The sequence below is a fragment of the Diceros bicornis genome, chromosome 12, assembly GCF_020826845.1.
Source record: "Diceros bicornis minor isolate mBicDic1 chromosome 12, mDicBic1.mat.cur, whole genome shotgun sequence".
Lineage (NCBI taxonomy): Eukaryota > Metazoa > Chordata > Mammalia > Perissodactyla > Rhinocerotidae > Diceros > Diceros bicornis.
Genome location: NC_080751.1, coordinates 48,470,656 through 48,496,459, shown reverse-complemented (window position 1 = coordinate 48,496,459; position 25,804 = coordinate 48,470,656).

Genomic DNA, 25,804 nt, shown 5'->3' with positions numbered 1-25,804 from the left:
CAACATTTTCAACATGTAGTAATAGAGTAAGCAGAGGCAAGTATTAATGGAACAGAAAAATAGAGACCATAAACACACTTACATTTGTGTGATTATTTGATTTTTTCCAAGGGAATTTGATGGGGAAGAAGAAGTGTTTCAACAAGTTGTGCTGAAAAAACTGCATAAATGTATGGAAAAAAATCTTAACTTCCATCTCTGATATACCTATCTCTAAGTCACATTATAAGGGTCATTTAAAAATACTCTTATTTAAACATGTGTGGATTTTATATATACATATATTTAATTTACAATTCTATTAAACTTAACTATTATTAGCAAAAATATGTTTTTCGTTATGTTAACAGGAGATAAAGTAGTATATCCAACTCAGGGCAGTATGTCATAAGTAGTAGAAAGGCATCACTCTTTGCAGTAACTAGAAATACCTTGATAAACTACAAAAATCACACTTTTTTGAAAACATCAGTGAGCTGTGGAAACAAAGATGACTAGATAAACCAAAATTCTTTAGAAGGAAGAATGGTTTATTGTGCTGAGACAGACACCAACTTTTTCCATGGAGTCTTTTGCTTTGTGTGAGTATGTGCTGACATTTGGGGTTGGCCTAGGCAGAGTCTCTACTGGAGAAAACTCCATGGCCTTGTTGTGATGGAACTGTTCTGAGGCTTGATTGTGGTGATGGATAGATGAACCTACACATGTGCTAAAATTGCATAGTACTAAGTACACACACAATAGATTACATCACTGTCAATTTCTTGGCTGTAATATTGTACTGTAGTTGCTCTATTATACCCATATCTACATTTCTCCAGTTCATCTCCCTGTCTCCAACCCCTATCAACCACTAATTTGTCCTCCATGTCTATAATTTTGTCTTAATACTATTTTTGCTTCCTAATTTTTATAATGCTAACAATGTTGCCTTTTATCTTATACCATAAATAAACGCAAAATTTAATAAAATATTGTTATAAACTTCTGTTCTTTTTCTTGGCCTGTATTAGCATATTGGTATTTCATAAATTACTATACTTGATGTACTCCTCTTTTTACCTCATGTGCTATGAGCACTATCATCCATACCTATAGCTTCAACTGCTATCAGGTTCTAAAAATATCCATAACTATACCTTTGTCTAGAAACTTTCTTCTGAGGTCCAGACTGTTTACCACATGGCCTAATGGATCTCTTCATAGATATTTCAAATGCAGCTATCCAAAATTGAAACCATCAACTATCCTTCTAGTCTTCGCTCTCACCTCACTTACCCCATTTTCAACAGATTTATGTAGTCTAATGTCTTTATATCAAAGTACATGCCTGCAACCACTATTATAAGTCCAGGTTTCCTTTAGTTTTAAATATGTCACCAACTGGAGAGTGGCTTTTAGGCTAATATCTATTTTCTCCCATCATCTTGAATCTTTTCCAACACATTGTGGAAAAAGCTCTACTTCTATAGCAAATCCTTTATTTTACCACCTATTTTCTTCTTTTAGTTATCTCATTTATGAAATACCTCTATTAGGAATTCCTACTAAATAGAATCATTATTCATGCATTTACTGAAATGGTATCCAGAAATGCATTTCCTTGCCCTGAATACATATGGCTTTGGCTAGGATTACTATATCTTGTAATTGCTTTGAGACATTTATCACAGATGCACTGGACAGTTTGTTTTCATCAAGAGCTGTCTACCCTATGCTGACTTTATCTCATCTTTTCTTTCCTTTTAAAAATTTTGCGGAAAGAGAGCTATGGGTGGCTAACAAAAAGCTTTGTTTTCAGCCTCAATGATGGAGATTCAAGAAAAATTTGTGAAAAATGAGATTGCAGAATTTTAAATAATAAAGCACCTCCAGACCACCTGAGCACGGAGAAGAGAGACTTGGGGAGGGAGGCTTTCAAATACCATTCCTTGACATGAGCATAGATAAATCGAGGATGTTAAATATAAAATGTGAGAAAGTGAATCATTTTAACAGGCTAAAGTGTTTTGAAAAAGCTGAATAACTAAAAATTGAGAACTCTTGTGGGCTAAGTTTGCCTTGAGGAATACTGGGCTCCATAATTATGTTATTAAATATTCTTTTTAAAAAAGTCAAACCCTGTCTTTTGTATATATAAGAAAGGAGTCATGATAATAGCAGAAATTTTTATTAACATATGCATATAGTATTAAGAAATGATGTAACAGTAATTTTAAAGACAAAAAAATTGAGACGTTTTTGAAATTATCTGATATGAATTGTAATTAGATTGGCTGAGAACATTTTCTAAAAAGTGAGAAAAATATTAAATTTCATCACTATAGATGGAAGAAAAAAAAAAAAACTTATTCAGAGTTTGACCAAACAGAAGAGACTAAAAAAAAAAACTCCAAAAGTAGATTGATAAAAAAACTCAGTAGAAATTAGCGTGTCTGCCATACTGAGATAATTACCTGCCATTTTTGAAATAATTTACTTTGTTATCTTTAAAATCACTGTTATATCCATTATATTCCTTTACCTTTAAAACAATTAAGAGAGCAAGTATTGGCAGTGTCTTTCTCTGTCTAAAACGGTCAAATCATTGCTAAATCACTATAATTATTTTTTTATGAGATTTGTTAGGAAGGACGGCCAAACACACTATTAAACCTGCTTTATTGGAAAGAAGCAGATATGAGTATATTCAAGTTGTATCTTACAGTACTATTGTAAAACTTATAATTGCTTTAGTTTTAGATTTTTTTAAACATTTCTTATTCATGTCATATTTATTTGTTAATCAATTTTTCCTAATTTAGTATAATTTTGATTTAACCTATATAGAAATGGCCATGTATAGGGAAGCACAGAAAAATAACAGAAACAAACGTGTTACTTCCTGGTCCAGCTTTATGCACATTTTTCAGTCACGTGCAGAGTGTTGGCATGGAATGTGGAATAGCTAAATTATTGAGGCTGCCTCTCCCGTCAGAGAGACCAGAGTTTGAATTCTGCCTCTGTCACTTATGAACTGTGTCCTCAATAAATTTAATTTACTGAGCAACTACTTCATTATTTGTAAAATGCGGATAATATCAGTACTTACCCTACTTATTGTCATGGAACTTCAGTTATCTTAAGACAATACCAGCACATACACACACACACACACACACACACACACACACACTTAGAAAGTATGATTTACTATGATGAAAACTTTACGTTGCTGTGAGGAGAAAAATAAGAATATTTAATTTAGATTGACTGGTCAGGAAATTTTCTCTGAGGAGGTGACATTGATAGGTTAGTTATTCCGTGATTGCGATTACTCGTGAAAATTAAATCTAGTTACTGGGATGTCACAGTATACATCTCTCAAGAGACTTGAAAGTGAAAGAAATTTAAGGAATTTTGGTCAATTTCTTGAAATAAAACAAAGGACTCAGAAGAAGCTGCTTGTGATGGGATATGATCTTTTTTCCTTTATGGTTTCTCTTTCACAGGTCATGAGTAGTTCAAAATTCCCAAATCCACTTAGACTTCATCTGTCTTCCTTATATACTGCTCTTATATCCCAACAAGAGTGTTTGCTCCTGTTCTTAAACATATCTTGAAAGAAAAATTGGTCTAAATCGAGGATGTCTGGTGGAGCAACTACTAGGGTGATAGTACAGACCTGCATGTAATTTCAAATGAAAGTCAGTTACAGAAATTATTGACATTTAATTTAGAAAACAGAAGATCTAGGGCAAACTCTATAATTGCTAGAAAGATTTGAAGAGCTGGCATATCAAAAAGCAGGTATGAATCTTCCTTCTAGCTCATAATTCAAAAACAGGACTGAAAATTTTAAATAATAAAGCAGAGAAATTTGACTTCTTATTACAAAAACATTGCTAATAAATAAGCAGTTTAGAAATTGAATGCACTATCTTGCAAAAGTAGTGAATGCCCTGACATTGTACATTTTCATCTAGAACACACATATCTCTATAAAAACCATCTAGTCTAAAAAATGTTATAGAAGAAACATACTTTGTACAAGGGATACAAATGACTTCTAAAATAACTCTCAATCGAGTGGTCTATGCCTTCATCGATACTGTGCTATCATTATTTTTCATATCCACTCTGACAGCAAGTCCTCTTAACCGTATCTAGACAGTACTTCATATTTTCCCTTTCTTTTATCAAAGTAAAATTATGAAAAAGTGTTAAAAACATGACTCATATAAATACAGAAGGGACGTATTTCAAAGATTTATTTAACTTATTAATGAGGAAACCAACCTAATGCTTAAGTTGGTTCAAAGAAAAATTAGAAAAGAAAGATTTTATATATGCTAACAGAAAAGATATAGTGAAATAAGTTTGCAAAATTAGAAACAAAATAACTAATGTCTTACATGCAATAAACTGTAACGTTGGGGTTATATTTTTGCTGGACAGGGATTATTTGCATCTCAACTGGGAGAAAATCTGCAAGTTATCCCATAACTTCACAGAGTCTGTATTCTAACCAATGGTGAATAGTAAGTCAAGTAAACAGTACATCACCCTAGATAACTAAATAGTTCTAATAGTCCTTCCGTGGGCCTGTTAGACAATGTTCCACTATGACATTGAAAGGATGTGCAATAATCTCGTGCCATATTTATAGGTTTTGGATGTTTTAACATTTTCAGTTCCCATTATCATTTTTGTTGCCTATATCGTTTGATCATGCCAAGTTTGATAGTCAATATTCACCTTTTAATGACCAAATCAAGGTCTGTCATGCTCAGGAATAATTTTTCTTTCATCTTTCTTTGAACTTATTTTTCTCTGAACATCTGGAGTATATTTTGTTGACACCACATCTTTTTTTTTTTTTTTTTGAGGAAGATCAGCCCTGAGCTAACATCCATGCCAATCTTCCTCTTTTTGCTGAGGAAGACTGGCCCTGGGCTAACATCCTTGCTGATCTTCCTCTACTTTATGTGAGACGCTGCCACAGCATGGCCTGACAAGTGGTGCATCCGTGCCGGCCTGGGATCTGAACCCAGGCCGCCAGCAGCGGAGCGCGCGCAATTAACCGCTACGCCACAGGGCCGGCCCAACACCACATATTTTATCCATCAATTATATCTTGTAAATATTCATTCAGCAGTTTCATTTTCATTTGTTCATCTAATAGAGATGGTCCCCAATTTATGGTGGTTCGACTTAGACGATTTTTAGACTTTATGATGATGTGAAAGTGATACGTATTCAGTAGAAACCATACTTTGAATTTTGAATTTTGATCTTTTCCGGGGCTAGCCAAATGCAGTATGATACTCTCTCATGATGCTGGACAGCGGCAGTGAGCCGCAACTCCCAGTCAGCCATGCAATCACGAGAATACACTGCTGATACGCTTACAACCGTGTTGCACCCACACAGCCATTCTGTTTTTCACTTTCGGTACAGTACTCAATAAATTACATAAGATATTCTATACTTTATTATAAAATATGCTTTGTGTTAGATGATTTTGCCCAACTGTAGACTAATATAAACATTCTGAGCATGTTTAAGTTAGGCTAGGCTAAGCTATGATGGTCAGTAGGTGAGATCTATTAAGTGCACTTTCGACTTAGCGATATTTTTAATTCATGATGGGTTTCTCGGGACATAACGCCATTGTGAGTTGAGGAAGATCGGTATATAAATGTGATGAAGACAAAATCTTTATCTTTTACTCAAAAAATTTGACATAACTGGGAAAACAGGATACTAGAAATAAGAAATGAGTCCACAGAGTGCCTCTAAAATAATTTCTTAATGTAAAATCAAAACAAGAACATTGTTATTTTTGTTGTTAATAATATTGATATAAATACATCAATAATCTATTATGTCTGGAAGACAGAATTCAGCAAAGTTGAAGTTATCTATGTCAATGTTATATAAGATAATTCACCAAGTTTCAAACTTGACTGTTTAGAAGTCAGTTTTGGTCTACACATTTCTAACACCAAATCATCAGGTGGGGAAGCTAGTACTATGGATCAGTTTTTCTCCCCACCCAACCACCTATCCTGAAAAGCTGTAATATTTTAGCTAGAGAAAGAGAGAATAGAAGATAGAGGCAAAGGACTAGTTTTTCTCTCTAATGAAAAAAATGCTGTTTGAGGAGCCAAGATTTATTAGATAATAAGAAAGACCCTCAGGGCAGATACTGAGAGATTGAAACATCTTTTGGACAAATTGCGGGAAAGTATCTGCCTAAAGATTCATAAGACACTCTAAATTCAAATTAAGAAAATCACAAAATTTACTGAAATACTATAAAATGCAGAAAAATGAACAACAAACGGCAGAGTGCTCATCTTACTGATCATAACTTCCAATATTTGTAAGTTTTTTTACGTAAAGATATTTGTGTGAACTAAATTGTAAATGCACTGTTTTCATATTTTTAATAACATAATTAAAACATTTATTTTAGCATTCAGCAAAAAGACCAGAGGTATATCAGATTCCATGAATGGTTATGCAGAAGTCCAAGGTTCTCAGAAGAAGCAAAGGTTCTTTTGACATCTCAGTTCTGCTGCCCTCACGTGTAAGATTCATCCTCAGTCTGGCTATTGTCAGGGTTGCAAAATAGCTAAAGTTTCAATCTTCACATCCAGATTGAGGATGACAATTCAAAGAATAAAGGGGATATCTCCTACTGTTTTTCTTTACTTGTATTTTGTAAACTAACCCCTGGAATCCGAAATATTTTTCTACCCATATCTCATGAAACAGTTCTAGGTCACATACATAGTTTGTTTCTTTTTTTAGACAAATCTTTAATAGAAGTATAAAATGAATACAGTTTTGTGTGTAAAGTGCACTAATATTTATTATATTGCTTCATAAAGTTTGTACATGTATATACCAAGATGATCACCATGTAGATGAAGAACTCCAAAACATCAAGCAAATAAAACTTTCTTTCATGCATCTGAGACCAAACCCTCGCCACAGATAACTAGTATTCTGACTTCTATTACCTCTAATTAGTTTTGCCTGTTTTTAACTTCATATAAATGGAATCACAAGAATTATTCTTTTACGTGCTTCATTTGCTTTGTTCGAGATTTTGTCTGTAAGACTCATCCATGTTATTGCAAGTAACAATTCTTTTTAATGCTGTGTGATATTCCATTTTCAAATATACCACAAAATATAAATTCTATTGTGATTGGACCATTGCTTTTTTCCTGTTTGTGCTATGATAAAGCTGCTATGAGCAATAAATTGTTATTATTTTGCTATAAATTTTCAATTATCTTTTATAGAATTATTTTAAATGAGGAAAAAAGTCTTATATTTACCTATGTATTTACCATTCATGGTCCCCGTTATTCCTCTGGGCAGACTGGAGTTTCCAAGTACTATTATTTCCCTTCAGCCTGAACAATTTCTTAACGATATTACTTATAGTATGGGTCTGCTAGTGACTAATTCCTTCAACCTTGATTTGTCTGAAAAAAAGTTTTTACTTCACCTTCATTTTGGAAGGATATTTTTATTGAACAGGGAATAATAGGTTCAGAGAGTTTTTTTACAGTTCTTTACAGATATGTTCCTCTGTCATTTGCCTCAGTTTTTGCAAAGATGTCAGGATACTCTTATCTTTGTTTCCTTATATCTAATTTTTCTGTTTTCTCTCTGCACTTGTGCTTTTCAAAACCAGTTGGCACTGGTTTTCAGAATGTGATTTTGATGAGCTGGTGTATGGCTTTCATTGAGTCCCTTGCTTGGATGTAGTTGAGTTTTTCAGATTTCCGGACTAATAATTTTCATTATATTTGAAAAATCTTTGCTGTTTCTTCAAACATCACCTTTTTTGGACACCTAGGTTAGACTACTTGATGTTACCTCATAGGTCCCTGAGGCCTAGTTAATTACTTTTCAGACTTGATTTCTGTGCTTCAGTTTAGGTATTTTCTATTGCTGGGTCTTGAAGTCTACATCTGCACTATCTGAACTGCCGATAAATCTATTCAATGCATTTGTATTTCAGATATTGTATATTTCAAAATAATTCCATTTGAGTCTTCTTAATGGGCTCCATTTCTCTTATTATTTTCATGTTGTCCTTTAGGACATTTATTATAGTTGTTTTAAAGTTGTTTTTTTTTTCCTGAAAATTCTGTCATTACTATTGTTTCTATGTCTACGCCTGTTGGTTAGCGTTCCTCATGATTTAGATCACACGTTGCCCTGCATCCTCTGTCCAGAATTTTTCTCCTGATGAATGCTGGGTGATAGCTATGTTACATTGTTGAGTGTCTGTATTTTGTTATTTTCCTGTAAAGAGTGCTGTTCTGTCAGATAATTATGTTATGTTTAGTTAAACTTGATACTTCCAGGGCATGGTTTTATACTTAGTTGGATGTTTCTATAGTAGTCATTTCTCTGGGGATTATTTAGCATTACTCCTAACGTGCAAACCCAGCACTGAATTTCCTAGGTATTCGGTAAAGTGTCTCCATTACAGCTGGTAAGACTTTGAACCTCTCCTAATCAAGAGACAGCTCCCCAGAAGTTGTTCTTTTCTTCGCCTCATGGAGTTTCACCCTACATATGGATAGCTTTGCAGTCTGTGAAATTCTCAAGGGTACCCCTATTAAGATTTCTGGAACCTGTTCTCTGTTTAGCTCCCTCCTCCAACTGTCTGCTTCACAATTTCCAGATGCCAAGCCCTTTCCAAAATTTGATTTCTGTCTCCTTAAGTCAGCGAGACTGTCACGGTCTACTTGATCTTCCCTCTCTGTTATGTAGTCCAGAAATGCCTCAAGTCAGAAAGTTAGGATGATCATAGGGCTCACCTCATTTTTGTTGTTGTTGTTGTCATCTCAGAAATAACTTTCTTTCACTGCTTGCTAGCCCATGTCTAAAAAGAGTTGTTACATACATTTTGTCCAGTTTTCTAGTTGGCAGAAAGATTAACTCATTAGTAGTTGTTTTAAAGTCCTTGTTTGCTGACTCTAAAATCTGGATTAACTGCGACTCTGCTCTTATGACTTTTTCTTCTCTTGATTGCCATTCACATTTTTCTGTGTCTTGGCATATCTCATAATTTTTTGTTGTATGACAGCTATTCTGTACAAAAGAACCATAAAGACTAAAAACGTGTCCTTCCTTGGAAGAGTACACCATTCATTTTTTCCCCTTGGCAGATAGGGAAGAATTTAATCACCTCAATCCAAACAAAGACTGTACTGCTTTGAGGCTAAGTAGAAAATAATGTTAGACTCTGTCCACATATTTTCCTGTAATCTGCAGTACAAAATCTATCTTGTGCCTGTATAACCCTCCCTTCAGCCCGATTATCTCTTTCAAGTGCCATGAGACTGGGGGAAATCTCATGTGTCTTTTAAGCCCTGCCTTCTAGATTCCTGTGGTGCTAAGGTCTCAGAAGATTTTCCACGGGGTAAAACAGCCATGTGCTTGGGTGTACTCTTGATTCCAATCCACCATAAGAGCCTAATCATAAAAAGCTCTCTTGTGCTAAAGATCTGCAAGATGTCCATTGGGGGAAACTGGGAAAAGGGTGCATGGGATCTCTCTGCTTTACGTGTTACAACTACATATAAATTTACAATTATCTCATAAGAAAAATTTAATTTGAAAAAAGTATGAATAATATATAGATTAAAAATTTTTAAATAAATTTCAAAACATTCATATGTGATATCTAAATATATCAAATATAAGGATATATAAATATATCGCATATAAATAATTGTATATGCATTCAAACATTACCCTTAAGTTTTCTCTTTGAATATCAGTCTTATTGAGCTAATTATTTAAACATTTTACATTTCTTTTAGTTGTGCCGTTGTCCCTGTATACAGTTTCTTGCATTGGAGTAGAGCTTAATAATTTAAAAAATAAATCAGAGAACATGTGAATGAATATGGAGTTCATATATAGGTAAATATTATGTAAAACTTCAATAAATCATGTTTGCATTATTTATCTTTTTTGAATTTAACAATTTTTAAAAACTTATAATGACTATAATCAATTTTCATTGAGAAATTATATAAAAATTATATTAAAAGGTCACAATACTGAGAGAGTAGAAACTCAAATTGCTAATATACACACCACGTATGTGCTTATTAACAATATATTGCATATGGTGACTATAGTGTGAACACAGACATTGTGACTCTCTAGGCTAAATTTTTAAAAAGTTGTTGCTAGTCCTAACTAACTAGGCCAGGTTAAATTGATATATCAACCATTTTTTCTTCCATGGTCCCCCCTTTACTTGTCCTTGTGACTGTAAGCTTCTTAATACCTTCCCAATGAAACCCAAGAGTCCTCCACTAGACAACTAAAATGCATGCCATCCTCTGACTACCCTGAGTGCTGAGGGTCTTCTGCTTTGGCCACCTCATCTTCCTACTAACTTGTTTCTTTGCTATTTGAAATGTCCTCTGTCTAACTTGCTTTAGCAATTGCTAAATGGGAAGTTATTTCATGACAAACGTGTTTACTGGTACTAATAGCTGGTGAGCATTAAGGCATTTAAAGACCAGTAGGGCACAGGGACTTACCAATATGGATATTGTATATAATGTATAAGACAGTATAAAGGAACCAGTATCCTGTTGATAGGAACCTGTGGCATTAATGGTGTATTCCAGCTAACTATCAGCCCTGGAAATAATGATAACATTTATCGAGTATTTACTATTTTCCAAGGGTTTCAGTACACTTAAATTGTTATTCCTCCTGACAGTACTTGTATTTCAACAAAGGTTTTCCAAAAACATAACACCGTTACCAGGGAGAGGTTCTATTGCCTATTAGGGAGAAAAATTCCTTGGGCACGCATGCCTTTTATACTCCTTAAATCACTCTCTGTTTATGGTTCCTACTCCATCCAGTTCTAATTAATTGTCATCAACCTTGGCTTCACACCAGAATATTCCTTAGGTATGAAGAATATTTAAAAAACATGCCCAGGCTACAGATCTGACCAATTATATCAGAATCCCTGAGGATATCATTAAGGCATCAGTATTTTTAAAGGTCCCCCAAGTGATTCCAAGGTACAGTAGAAGTTGAAAATGCTGTTCTAAACCTTCTCCTGACTCTGGAAGTTCACGTCTGGATATTTAGAATATCGTTGTCTTAGAAATCTGTGATAAAATTAATTGTTAGATATCTTCCTTTTCTCTACATTGATGCACCTCCCTTGAATTTTTCGTTTGACCAGTTTTGTCTATACAGACTTGCAAGTGTGTGTGTCATTAAAATGTTCTTATCAGTTTTTCAAAAGTGATGTATTTGTCACCCACACAAGATTGAAAATCATAATCTTTAGATTGAATCATTTCTTCATATTCTTCTGTATCTCCTGCTCCCCCATCCATAATGTACTACATATTTTGGAGATTTAGTTGATGCCATAAACTTAAAAATCTATCCTACTTGTCGTTTACTTATAGATCATACATTGCTTTTGCTTAATACTCACATGTTAAAATTCCATGGCTTGGTTGAGAATCCTCTTCCATGCCAGTATTTCCCACAATATTCAAGAAAAGAATTAGAAAACATGACAAAGGTCCAAGACTGTGATTCAGTAGGAGTCTCAAACTAGAATCTCTGAAATAATGCCATTCTAGATCCTTCATGTACGAATGACTATGATTCTCTAATATTTCCTTATAATTTTCCTCCCTATTTCTTTCTAAACTACGCTTCTACTACCATTAATTTCATGGAATTTTCTAATTACAGTGATTGGATTTCTTTTCCTCTTACTTCAGATGTCCTCAGACTTGGAATATCATTAATACGTGATTAATTTTAATTTCAAAAACAGTGACTTCTTTAATTTCAAAAACAGTGACTTCGAAAACAGTGACTTCAGATTTTTACTGTCTTATGGTGAGGCAAGTATATTTTATGCAATAATTCTCCAATGTTTGAAAGATTACAGATTTTCTAAAGAGTCTGATTCAAGTTCAAGTGATTCTGAGACCATGCTCAAAGAAATACAACTTTTAGTCAGAAGTAATGATTGGCAGTAGCAAGGCTGAGAACTGGGAGGAGTAGAAAGGAGCTAATTTCTACCTTCTTTAAAGGACAAGAATTAATTACTATAAGTCACCAATCAAGTTTCTTTTAGTTTTTTTCTTCTATAATCTGTAGCTCAAAAATTTCTCAAGTGAAGTTTTTTCCACATTTGGAATTCTCCTGAGTGTTTGGGTGGACATTTTGTACTTTTTCATATGTTATTCATAATATGGTGCTCAAAATTGAACAAAATAATTCAATTAATGCAACCAGTACAGTGTACTGTCTAGTGATGATTGTCTGAGATCAGTCTTCTGTTTGTGTTTTCAAAGCCCTGATGCTGGGACACAATTCTCCATGGCTTTCTCACATTTCTGCATGGCTTGCAAGCAAAGGCACTAACTGCACTTTTTGTCCAGACTAACTTTTCAAGGATGTTTATATAGCAAATAGCCTTGGGAGATATTGTGTCTGCCTCTACAGTCAGGGCATGTTTGTTTACTATTCAGTATCATAAAAATAATGTCTGTCTCTGGGGAAAAGGGCAAGTTTGCTATTATAATATTGCTATTATAAACTCAGGGTTTCTCTCCTGTAATGCAACCCATTGCAATGTGCAGGTGTCACCTGGCCGTCTTTACCCCACCCTGTGGGAACTGGAGGTCAGGGAACTTACAAAAATATTCTGGTCATTACTGTTAGTGAGTATCAAACTACCCCTATCTCTGACCCAGGAATCTCTTGTCTTCTGCCAGTATCCGTGAAACTATGGCAGGCTAACTTGTTGCTTGCAAATAGGTTACAATCTTAGAAACTTTTTTCCCCCAGTTTTTGACACTCTATTAACTTTATACATGGTCTCATTCTAAGTTTTTTGGTTATTTTTATAAGTCTTTATGTGAAGAAATTATGTGGTGAAGATTCTTTCCTTCTTATGTGTTCGTCACTCATTGTTTTAACACCTGTTCACGTACTTCTCTAAAATCTCATCTGGTTGATTTTAGTCAGTAGTTTCATTCTAAACATTCAGAAAGTGTTTCTTTTTCATTTATAATATACTTATTGTTGCTCAGATTTCTGGAACTGCCAAATATGAAATCTATATTCATGTCATTGACAAAAGGGATTGAGACGTGATTGGGGAGAGGAAGTTGCCCTACAGCATGTCAATCAAGAACCTTCTCAAAAATATCAAATAAATAAATTGATAGTCTTCACATGTGGCTGTCAAACCAACAACAAATCCCTCACACAGTATCAGCATTCACTTTTTATCATCTTCTCTGTAAATGTGTCATGTAAAATATTTCTATTGTAGTTGAGACACAGTATTTTTAATTCGTTCCTTTCACTTAGAAGTTCAATAACCCTATTGTGAAAGGAAAATGAGGTTCATTTGAAATGATTTGTCCTTATTGAACTCTTTCGGCCTCAATGTGACATTATTTAATGCTAAATGATGACAAAATATTTATTTGAAAATCTATGCTAGTACAGTTTTGTATAGTTTTTAGAAAACATGATTTACTCTTTTAGAAAAAAGGAAAGAACTACGTCTGTATTATTCTGGTTTCTTTCTTTTTCTCTATGATTTCTCAAATGGCAAAATGGTAGTCTCTTCTAGCACCCTTGGGTGACAATCATTGGTTGTACGGAGGTAAAATTACTTAAATTAACTAAATATTTGCTCCTCTGGCTGGATACTCCATTATTTGGGCCTGTAATTCCTCCCTTTTCTTTTCCAATTTTATTGAAATATAATTGATACATAACATTGGGTAAGTTTAAGGTGTACATAAATGCAACCAATTGATTGTGTGTGTGTCACCTGGTCCTCCTTACCTCACCCTATGGGAACTGGAGGTCAGGAAACCTACAAATGATGATTTTCTAGTCATTACTATTAATTAATAACAAACTACCCTTTTCTCTGACCCAGGAAGCTCACTCATGTGGAAGCCTTCAGATCCTTGCTGAACACTATATGAAGTTTACTCTAAAAAAATTTACTTTAATGCCTTTTTGATTATTCTAATAGCCCTTGATAAACCAAATTAGATGAATTTAATGGAACAACTACTTGTTGGACTATTCCATGTATTAAAAATGTGTTTAATTATGCAAAAACATAGATCTGGCTTTGAAGTACTTATAGTTAAAGAAAATAAATAAAATAGGTGTATAGATAATTATAATATGAAGCTAACTTTAAGAAATACCATAAAAGATGTATACGTGAAGTAAAATAGAAGTTCAAAGGGATTATTTCCCTTTTTAGGGAAATTAGATAAGGTACATGGTTGGTCTGCAATGGATGGGCATTGGTCAGGATGTTATAAATCTTTGGAAGATAATTGGATATACCTGTTAAAACTCTGTCCATTTTTCATCTGCTCCTCTATAATTTCTTCTTCTCCCCTCCTTATTCTTCTTAAGATTTCAACATCCAGTATGTAATGTCAAGGGTGCAGTGTTTGTAATACTAAATCAATTATTTTTCTGGACTTAGACTGTTTCGTGAAGCAGCAGGCTAACTTAATTCAACTCTGATATATCCAGGTTGATTATCAATGTAAAATGTACTTCCTTTTTTTAAAAAACATGCCATAGACCTTTAAAATTTGCACTTTATTGTGTGACTGTGCTTTTGCCATTAAGATTGTTAATAAACTAAAAATAGAAAACGTCTATGCTCACTCAGAGCATTGCAAATTCTTTTTTATTATATAGCTTTTGTTTTATTGTATGGTATTTTAATTATGTGACTGTAAAACTTAAAATCCGTGTGCAATATGTTTATTTTTGTATTCTTATTATCTAGACTGTGACTCGACTAAACAGATGCTTAACCATATTTAGAGAATGCAAGAAATAAAATTATTAAAACAATTTTTGGCACAAATTTCAGTAAGGAGTTCACTCATTGGGGAACAAAAAAAGTTTTAAAAATTATTTGACAAAAAAAAACCCCACAAAATTTTGAAATTCTGATGGGAAACAGAAAGCCAAAGTTGAAGTTTTCGGTTCACCATCCAGCTGACTTTTGTGAGTACTTAGCACTCATCTGGTAACATACAAAATAAACAAAGAATATTTGAGTTCTGGGGTCATGGTCTCTGACTCTACAGTAATGACATACTGAAGAGGCATTATGTATAATGGTTTACAACACAGCCAATGCAGTCTGCCAGAATCCAATCTCAGTTCCAACGGTTATTAGTTTAGTGGCTTTGGGCAAGTCATACCACCTCTCTAAGTCTCATTAATCTCACATATAATGAGAACATACTCATAGCGCTTTATGAGATAATACATGCAAAGTTCTTTGCAAACTATCTAGGACACAGAAAATACTTAGTATACATTAGCTATTATAATTAGCCATTAACAAGATATTTTGTGTATCCACTAAACACACGGCCTTTCCCATCACATACTGACTCTCTTCCAAAAGAGTATTTCAACTTGAAGAGAATAAAAGGCATATGTGTAATGCTAAAGATTGCCTCATAAATATTAAATTATTGCTTAAAACAGTATATTCAGTTTAGCTACTTCTACATGAGCTATAATTCTCACATTTCCAATCTTTTATGCATATAAATGTGTGATAATTCTTTCCTTGATATAAAGATATACATTTAGTGTGCCTGCAAATATAGAATCATCATTCAGTGGTGTTCAATTTATGGACAACTAAGTTCACAATTTCTTTTATACCTCTGCTTTCATTCTTCAGATGGCTGGCCTTATGGATAATATATCATAGGCCATGCATCCCTATAATTGCTGGATGGCCTGGTTCACCAACAATTCAAATTAAGATAACACAGTCTGAGAGTTAAGAGACTGAATTGATTTGACAGTGCTCTATTAAATCAATTTAGGCTACCATAAAAATAGCTGTAAGAGAATTTTCAGTATTTTATGGTTGCTAGAATTCTATGACCAGCATCTCTTGAGAAAACTGCAGTTTCCTCTAGATCAATATATAAATCTGTGTGGTATTCCAAATTTTGTTTCTGACACTTTCAACTTAGAGGCCACAGGCTTGCCTTCAGCTAAAATCCAATAGAACATAAAGCTTCCCTATCTAGGATTCTCAAGGAATGCGCCTTCTGGAGAACTGAGGCATTTTGTTCTAGTCTATTTCATTTTAGCAGGTGTTCAATAAAACTTTTCTGGATTATTCTGTCTACATTCCTATTCACAAATGACTGTATCAAACTATCAATTTAGCTGAGGTTATAGATTTCAATAATATAGGCTGCAAACTCAAATACCAACAAGGTCTGGGCAGGTAATGTCCATGATTAAATCTATTTTTTTAACTACATGATATGGAGATTTTTTGACTCATTTGAAGGAGGATAGCTTCTCTTTAGTTCCTTTCAAGTGCTGCCATACAGGAATATGGGCCCAGTTTTCTCGGATATGACATCTTAAGATATGCTGTATGTCCAGATTTTTAGAGGAAATATTTTAAATGTTTTCTAAATGTAACAAAACAAAAAGACGTAGTTCGTTAGTTTTTTTAAGTGAGTTTTGCTAAAGCAAATCAGCCCCCAGTTCTGTAAAATGCTGCTGGTTAATAAGACTTCATCTCAGTGAATTGATGTTCTTGTGAGTGTCAAGATTGGCATGTCAGATATTGTTTTCCCTGAACCCTCCACCCCACACCCTCCGGGTAGATACCTTGAATAACCCAACCAGCAAAACACAACCTCAAGGGATGATTGTGTAGTCACTATACTCTGAAGACTCATTAACAAACCCATGCAAAAGATCACTTAAGGCCATGAATGGAAGAAAAAAGTAGTTTACAGATAGATGGTTTTCAATGAGAATCTGAATTTCAAAATCTTACTGGAAAACAATTATAGCAGAAGAAACAAAAAAGAATGCCAGAGCTTGGACATGACAAATAATGAACGTCAAAGCCCTCAAAAGTCAACTCTTCTAGCACAAGTTAAGGCTAATCAATAAACGGAAGTGATTATAAAAAAGATAGCAAAGAAATCAAAGCAATGTTTTCAGCGTTGCATATAAGGGCCGTGAGAATTCAGTTTCTTGGTGGCATATAATTAGCAACCCAAACTGCCTTCCAGTTCACTATAATAAAATAATGCTCTTCTCTGAAGGCATTATGATGATAAGCCACCAGAAAGAAAGAGTATCTGGGGCTTATTCACTCATTTAATAAACATATATTAAATTCTTTTCTAGGCCAAACGCTAGACTAGGTGCTGAAAATATATCAGCGAACCCCCAGGAAAGGGTCTCTATTGTTTTGTTTTGTTTTTTTGTGAGGAAGATCAGCCCTGAGCTAACATCTGTGCTAATCCTCCCCTTTTTGCTGAGGAAGATCAGCTCTGAGCTAACATCCATTGCCAATCCTCCTCCTTTTTTTTCCCCAAAGCCCCAGTAGATAGTTGCATGTCATAGTTGCATGTCCTTCTAGTTGCTGGATGTGGGACGTGGCCTCAGCATGGCCGGAGAAGCAGTGCGTCGGTGCGTGCCCGGGATCCGAACCCAGGCCGCCAGTAGCGGAGCGCGTGCACTTAACCGCTAAGCCACGGGGCCGGCCCAGGTCTCTATTCTTAAAACTGTTAATTCTGACAAAAAGTATGTAGGTGAGTAATGTGAAGATTTATCTTTGTCTTCTTCTAAAGGCTCAGTTTGAGAAATAATATTGACTTTTTAAAAAATTTTTACCTCAGAATCCTTTTGCCTGAGAGATGGCTCAACTTTATAGACACCTGCCACCAAACAAAGCATTATTTTTCTTCTAGATTTATATAGAAGGTTGGTTAAATTTAGAGATTCATTAGTGATTATGACAAGGTATTCTGTTTTTTAACAATACCCATCAAGAGTAAGAGTGTTTTAAGAGAATAGGAATGGATGTAATGATTGAGAGGGGCTGCTTCCAGAATCACAGCTCTTCTAGAGGTCTGAAAGTTCAAGAAATGCCAATGGCTAGATAGATGGGTTCTTTTTGTGCCTAATAAAATTCTTAATTTAGATCCTAATATAAATATGTAATAATATAATAAGCAATATAAGCATGTGACAAGCAAAACAGTGCAAGATATATCACAGTGGTTTTCTGAAATTCATCAAAATGTAAATCTGAGTTTCATTCTTTACAGACTGGTGGAAGTGAATCTCAGTCACTATTGGGGTTTCCTCCATGGCTACGCCTTGGTCAAGCAAAGGTTTTTTGAGTCTTGGACAGAGAATAATATCTCAGGCTTTTCAAGCAATTGGGCCATAGCAATCTTCAAGTGATGTTTTCATTGTCAAAGTCTGTATCGTCCCTTGAGGCAGGAGGCTATAATAGTTTCATATCATGTGTGGACAAGGAAATTTGTAATAAAAAACATTTTTGATAATATTTCTTTAGAACATCAGTGTGTGTTCTTCTTGAATTGACAGTAGGATGTGATACCCTACACTATAAAAAAGTAGACGCTAGAAATAAACCAGTATTTTACTTGATGCATGGCACATTTATTCACTAACAAACAATTACTGCACACACATTTTGTTGCAGGCAAAAAAAAAATTCCTTGCACAAGTGGATTTTTTAGTTTAAGCAGAAAATAACTAATTAGAAGATAATTACATAAGAAAATATACAGTATATAAAAAAGGTATATAAATTATGAAGAAATATGAAGAAAAGTAAGGAGAAAAGAAGAGCTGGGAGTGCGCACAGTTACAGTCGTGTCTTGGTATCCAAGAGGGATTGGTTCCAGGACCCCTCTGGATAACAAAATCCACAGATGCTCAGACCTCTTATATAAAATGGCATAGTATTTGCATGTAACCTCCCACTTCCTCCCATATACTTTAAATCATCTTTAGATGACTTATAACACCTAATACAATGCAAATGCTATATGAATAGTTGTTATACTGTATTATTTAGGGAATAATGACAAGAAAAAAAACCTGTACATTTTCAGTTCAGGCACAACCATTGTAGGCTTTTCAATTCATGGCTGGTTGAATCCACGAATTTGGAACTTGCAGGTATGGAAGGCCAACTGCATATATAGAGAAGGATGGCCTCACAGAAAAGATGATGTTTGAGCAGACACTTGAAGATATGAAGGAGTAAGTCTTATAGATGTCAAGGCAAGAGGATTCTGGCTAGAGGGAAAGTAAGAATAAAAGGCCCTGAGGCAAGTCTGTGTTTGATATAGTCAAGGAATATCAAGGAAGCAAGAGTAACTTTGAAGGGTAAGCGTAGGAGAGAGTTGTGGGAGATGAAGCCAGAAGTGGTATTGAGCCAGATCATGCAGGGTTTATAAGCCACTGAAAGCACAGTGACTTTTATGTTAAGGAGGATGGGGAGCTATCGGAGGGTTTTGAAATAATAAGTAACCTCTCCTGCTAAGTGTGATGAAAATAAACTATAGGGGCTAAGCATGGATAAGGGAGTCCAGCTAGGCTTTTGCATTAATGCAGGTAAGATGTATTGGTAGCTTCTAAAAGCCTGGTAGCAGCAGAGGTGGTTAAAAAGTGAGAGTGGAGCTGACAGGATTTGCCAATGTATTGAATGTAGAGTGTGAGAGAATGATGGGAATGAAAAATGACCCAATCTTTTAGCCTGAGCAATGCAAACTTGTAGGAAGAGAAGGTATCAGTTCAGGGCATATTAAGCTGAGATGTTTATTAGACTTTCAAATTGAAAAGTCCAATAGGCAGAAGTCACACAAGCCTGGATTTGAGGGAAGTTGTCTGGACTGTAGATATAAATTTGGCACATAGTCAGATTTCACATATGTTTATTGAATCAGTGAGTGAATATCCATATAGAGATAAGTTAATTCTGTAGTAACTTATCCAATATTGCATAGTAAATAATAACATAGCCATGTGCCAAGTTACTGCTGCTGGTTTTATGTTTTTAGATGCTGGCCAAGAGTTTGTTTTAACAAAATATAATGGAGAATCTGTCTGGACCATAAGCAGAAAGTGAATCTTTTACATTTCTGATTCTAGCCTTAGGATACACTCTGAGAGATGAGATTAACAAGTAAAAGTGTTCTGAAGCACACTGCCAGTATGATTTTCACAGAAGAAATATCAAATTATATTCCCACTAGGAGAGTACTCAAGTTCTATCTGTACCTTGGCCAGGACTCGGTATTATTTCTTGTTTTTGCTCATTTAACCCTAAATCGACAAGGAAAAATTATTCATTAAAGCAATAAACACTTATCGAATGTGGATAATATTATGTCTCAGTAATCTCAGGCTGTCATAACAACATACCATCTACTGGATGACTTAAACAAACATGTGGAATTAAAACAAAAGGTAGAGGACCCCTAAAAGAAAAAGACAAAATGAACTCTGTGTGGCTAACCAGGACCTAAAACAAAACAGTCCAGCAACCATGCCAGGACCGAGGTGCAGTCATGTACTCTGTTCTCAGAAAAACCACAACTTGTACCTGAAAGTGAACGTTCCTTCCTGACAGATGGCCAGAAGCCTGATATAACTGATTTTAGAACACCAGTATCTGTAGGGGAACCAACGAATCAGAGGGCTTTCAAAACAATCCCTGTGGTCTGTGGTCTATGATTTTTGCCTTTATAAGCTCTGCCCTCCCACACACTCCCCAGAGCGTACTTTTAATTTGTTTTGGAGGCTCTGTCTCCCCAGTTTGCAAACTATATATATGATCAGTAAATGTTTCCTAACTAAATTCTTGTACTCCAGATATTTTTGTTGACATTCTTTGGTGTCAGAAGTGGGATATGAAGCTACCCCAAGATGTTTGCCAACACCATCCAGGACCAACACATCAGCTCCTGCAAGAGCCCCTTGAGCTCAGTTGCTCCTTGACAGTGTTAAGAGACATTTGGGTAACTCCTCTTGGATCCAAGACCTCCCATGCTTTCAGATAGAGGTCTCAGAAAGATTTTTTGCCTGAGGAATCCCTCACTAAAGGTTCAAGGAAGGGAGAAAAAGGAGTCCAATCCTGTTGTCCAGATGCCCACCATGCATTCCTTTTTCTTGTCATGGCAAGATAACGTTTTTCAGCAGCAAGTTCCCATTCAGAAAGATCAAGTCCTCTCAAGCTCAACATGGGAAATCCATGTTCAAAGCCTCTGCTGACCAACTGCCCTCCAGTACCCTGGCTGGGTTTATATTTAAAAATTATGGCCCTGAGTCCTGTAAATATCTGGTTCTCTGGACTAAGATCACCAGGGATAGTGTAAAACTGCATTGGCCATTAGAAGAAACATTCCAATTAGATAAGATCAGTAAGAAGCGAACTTAAAAGCAAAGGCTTCAGAATTCCAAAATAGCCTTACTGAACTTTTTGTTGCAAAGAGGCTAATGAAAAATTAAGATATAAGAGGTGCCTAAAAGAAAAGCCTATGCAAAAGTCTGCTAAATTAATGGCTTTACAGACATCCCCATCTCTATCTTTGAAGGGGCACCCCTGTATGGGCTCCTTCCAGAGTTAACAAGACTCTCAGAGATTTTCTGGTAAATTACTACATTTCACCTGTCAGAAACAAAATTTGGATTCAACTATTCTTTCAAACCTGGTGAGCTTTGTATTACTGTACTTGATTCACGGCAGTAATTTAAAAAAAAATAGGTATAGGGTCTCTATGTATGTGTGCCTATATATGTATGTTATATATATATGATATTTTTCTACTTCTGGATGGTATAATTTCTAAAAGAATTCTACTTAATTGGCTTAAAGTAAGTGCCTATATGAATTATTTTTAAGTATAACAAAAGTTAACCCAAATTAATTTCAGGATCACATGATCTAGGAAAATATTCAATATTAAACATAATTTAAGTTTATTGTCTTTATAGTTAAAAAATTATCTGTAAAACTTTTGTTCTACCCAGGTTTAACAAAAGTCAAACAAATTCATGTTATCTCTGTTACAAAATTTGGCAGCAAAAATTGATGACGGACTCTGTCTAATGTTTCATGAAATTTTTTGTAGGTAAACTAAATATAATTATTGGGAGCAAGTAAACTAAATAAAAGTAAATAAGATTAAAGAGTTTTTAGGCGAACTTTTTAACAATAATTATGTGTTATGGCATTATAATATATATACTTAAAAATAAATTCAAAACTTTTTGGTAACTTGAAACCTTAGAGTTTTGCTAAATTAAATTAAATGATAGAAATTTATTGAGTATCGCGATCATTTCCAATCAAATAAAATATTGGACATAGATTTATCTATTTTTGGCTTCTTATTATAGAAAAAGTTGAAATATTTGGGTTTATTAATAAACAGTTTTGTGCCACACTGAGAAATTTTCTACGAGAAAGCACATTTCTAGAAAATATTTAATAAGTCTGCCAATCCACAGAATGCTAATGTAAAAGAGAGTTCATACTTGCTTACTGCTTACTTTTCACTAAAATTTAAGATTTCTAGGGGTTATGAATTTTAATTATTATATATGATTAAAGCTATTAAAAATTAATAAGGGAAACATCTCTGTATACAAGTAAAGCAAGATGTATGCTTTCAGTAAAGAAGGTATAAATAATGGAGATATTTTTATTTGTTTTGTTATGAAAATTAATTTGTCCTAAAATACTAGGAAGGCAGGAAGGCAAAGGACAAATTCTAAACATAAAAAGGAAAATTATAAAAGGTTTGTGGAAAAAGAACCTTGAGAAAACAGTTTTACACATGGTCAAGTTGGCTAAGATTAAAATGAATTTAATTAAGTGACTAAGTTTTCATATCAAAAATAAGTTGGTGCAAAATTAGAATTTGGTTTTCTCCCTCTTAAAAAGATAATTTTCTTAAACTTTTAGTCTGCTTTTGATAAAGAGATTATACATTTTTTTTGTAACCTTTGAGTAGTCTACCAAAAAGGCAGGGATTTTATGTTTTTATTGAAATAAATTTCCTGTATTGTTTTTATCAGATCTTTAATCACACATGTGAAGGTTTTTCTTACAACTATTTGCATCTCTGTATTTGCCTGAAAATCTTTAATTGTTACCATGGTTAAATAGATAACTAGACATTGTTTCACAGCTATGTATGGTCCTATTTGACCAAGTGTTCTAACACCTTTTGATATTTTTGACAAACTTCCAAAAATTCAAATTCAAAATAAAGTCTTTCTTTTGACATGAAAGTAACTTTGAGAATTACCAGCAGACACCTGGGACTTCTCAAAGAATTTTTTCTCTCTTATAAAAAGGGAAACATTAAACTAATTAGGTTTATTTGGTACGTTAAGTGTCATGGGAAGCATTGTCAAACCAATGATACTAAGCCTCCTTTATAGATATCTCTACATTCGTATACGTTATTAATACAAATATTTTAAAAATTATATGAAATTCTTAAAATTTCTAATATGTTCTGGTATAACGTTATCACTTGTAATTCTAGTTATTATATTAAAATGTTATATATCACAGAAATAACCAAATTTTCTTATTAATTGTGTTATAATGTTAAGTCTTTTGTCATCTATGGCAGTTATTGTTTTACTCTGATGCTTTTGCAAATATGTTTTATTCAGAGATATTCATGGACAGGACTCTGCTGCTTACTCTAGAATATAGGTTTCTGATAAACTTTCAGCTCATAAAACTGAACTGGGTAAAAAATAACAGAATTCTAACAGGAAAACTGATGGCTTCAAAAAAACTGCTAACAAAAGATCAAGCACAAATATTAATTACATGCGACTACGTGAACCAAGGAGAATGCTCTAATATTTTGTTTTTCCAGATTTAAAGAAATCTTCTCTCTTAAGCTATCAACTATTTGGCAAGATATACCTTTGTGAACAAGAATAAAACATTTACTCTTTCTCCCTACCTGACATCTCCAGATTTCAGAAACTCTCAATGAGTATTCTTATTTTCACATATATAAATAATTAGGTCAAATTTTTAATATAAACAAATTAGTTTTACGGTACTTATCTTTGGTCAAAAAAAAAAAAAATGAGGGGCCAGCCCGGTGGCGCAAGCAGTTAAGTGCTCACACTCTGCTGCGGCTGCCCAGGGTTTGCCGGTTCGGATCCCGGGCGTGCACCGACTCACTGCTTAGCAATCCATGCTGTGGCGGCGTCCCATATAAAGTGGAGGAAGATGGGTACGGATGTTAGCCCAGGGCCAGTCTTCCTCAGCAAAAAAAAAGAGGAGGATTGGCAGATGTTAGCACAGGGCTGATCTCCTCACAAAAAAAAAAAAAAAAAAAAAAATGAGCATAATTGTGGAGATAAAAATTATGTTACACCTTTGTAAATATTGGATTCTAATGCTGTTAATTGTCTTTGAGGTTTTGTTATAAATCTATAGACTGAACTCCCCTGGACTAAGGTATTGCCTTTGGTCTTATCAACTGTTCACAACGCCCTCTTTGGAAAACATGAACTGCCCCCACATGCGATGATCACTGGCAGACCAATGTCTGTTAATACACAACCTTCTGCGGATCCCTTGTTGTCTTATGCTAGTATGATCAGCTACTGTAAGTCTCTATTGTCTTATACTCTAGCCTATCATCTATAGGTTAAATAAGCTTTCTCAGATTCCAATTTAAAGGATCCTCTTGATCATAGTCTAGAGCCTGGTGACTGGGTATCTGGAAACATAATTAAAGGAAGACAGCCCTTGAGCCCCCTTGGAAAGGGCCTTACCAACTCCTTCACATGACTAGAAATCCAGGCTGCTCTCAGACAGCAAAATAAAGCCAAGTCGAAATAACATCTTCTAGGAAGAGAAGTAGCTGACATCTGTTTTAGGCAGCTGTCCCAAGATCCTGGACCAGGCCTGTATATCCACTTCCATGACTATTTAATATTATCATTATCATATTCAAATGTCATTTTAGATTTTTTTCTGATACTCTGTTTGTTTTTCCCATCCACATATAACCTGATTCCTATTTCCCCCTTTCAAGCTTTCCAGATCTTTTTAATTGGTTACTCTAAGGTCTCGGTTCACTTTTAAGATTGGGTCTCTGGGTCCTCACATTATTGTCAATTTTAGGGCTAAGCACCTGGTTGTTCTTTAAAATAATTCTGGCTTACTTCAACAAATTCCTCTGGGAAATTCCTACCAGAATCATGATGACTCAACATCTTTGGACCCTCCACACAACCATCGCTGGAACCTCCACGGACTTCCACACTGAGACTTTAATTGACCTACAACAGGTACCTGGCTGGTCCCCTCATACTGCACAGCCCATTATTCAATTGGATAACTGAGTCTCGCAGAGCCCATGAGTCCCTCTGTGGGACTAGACGGACTCAAGGCAGGCAGAGGTCACCTCAACACCGAAATGAGACAAACACCAAATTGATCATCAACACTCCCTGTGGCAAGTTTTGATCAAAAGGGGAAACAGTGGAATTAAAACAAAAGATAGAGGACCCCTAAAAGAAAAAGACAAAATGACTTTGTGTGGCTAACTGGGGCCTAAAACAAAACAAAGTCAAATGGCCACGCAAGGACCAAGGTCATGGTCCTGAGAAAAACCAAACTTGTGCCTGAAACTTGAATTCCTTCCCGACAGATGGCCAGAAGCCTGATACAGGTGATTTTAGAACACCAATATCCATAGGGGAACTGACAAATCAGAGGGCTTTCAAAACAATCCCTGTGGTCTATGATTTTTGCCTTTATCAGCTCTGCCCTCCCACACCATCCCCAGAGAGTACTTTCAATTTGTTTTGGAAGCTGCATCTCCCTGGTTTGCAAACTGTATGA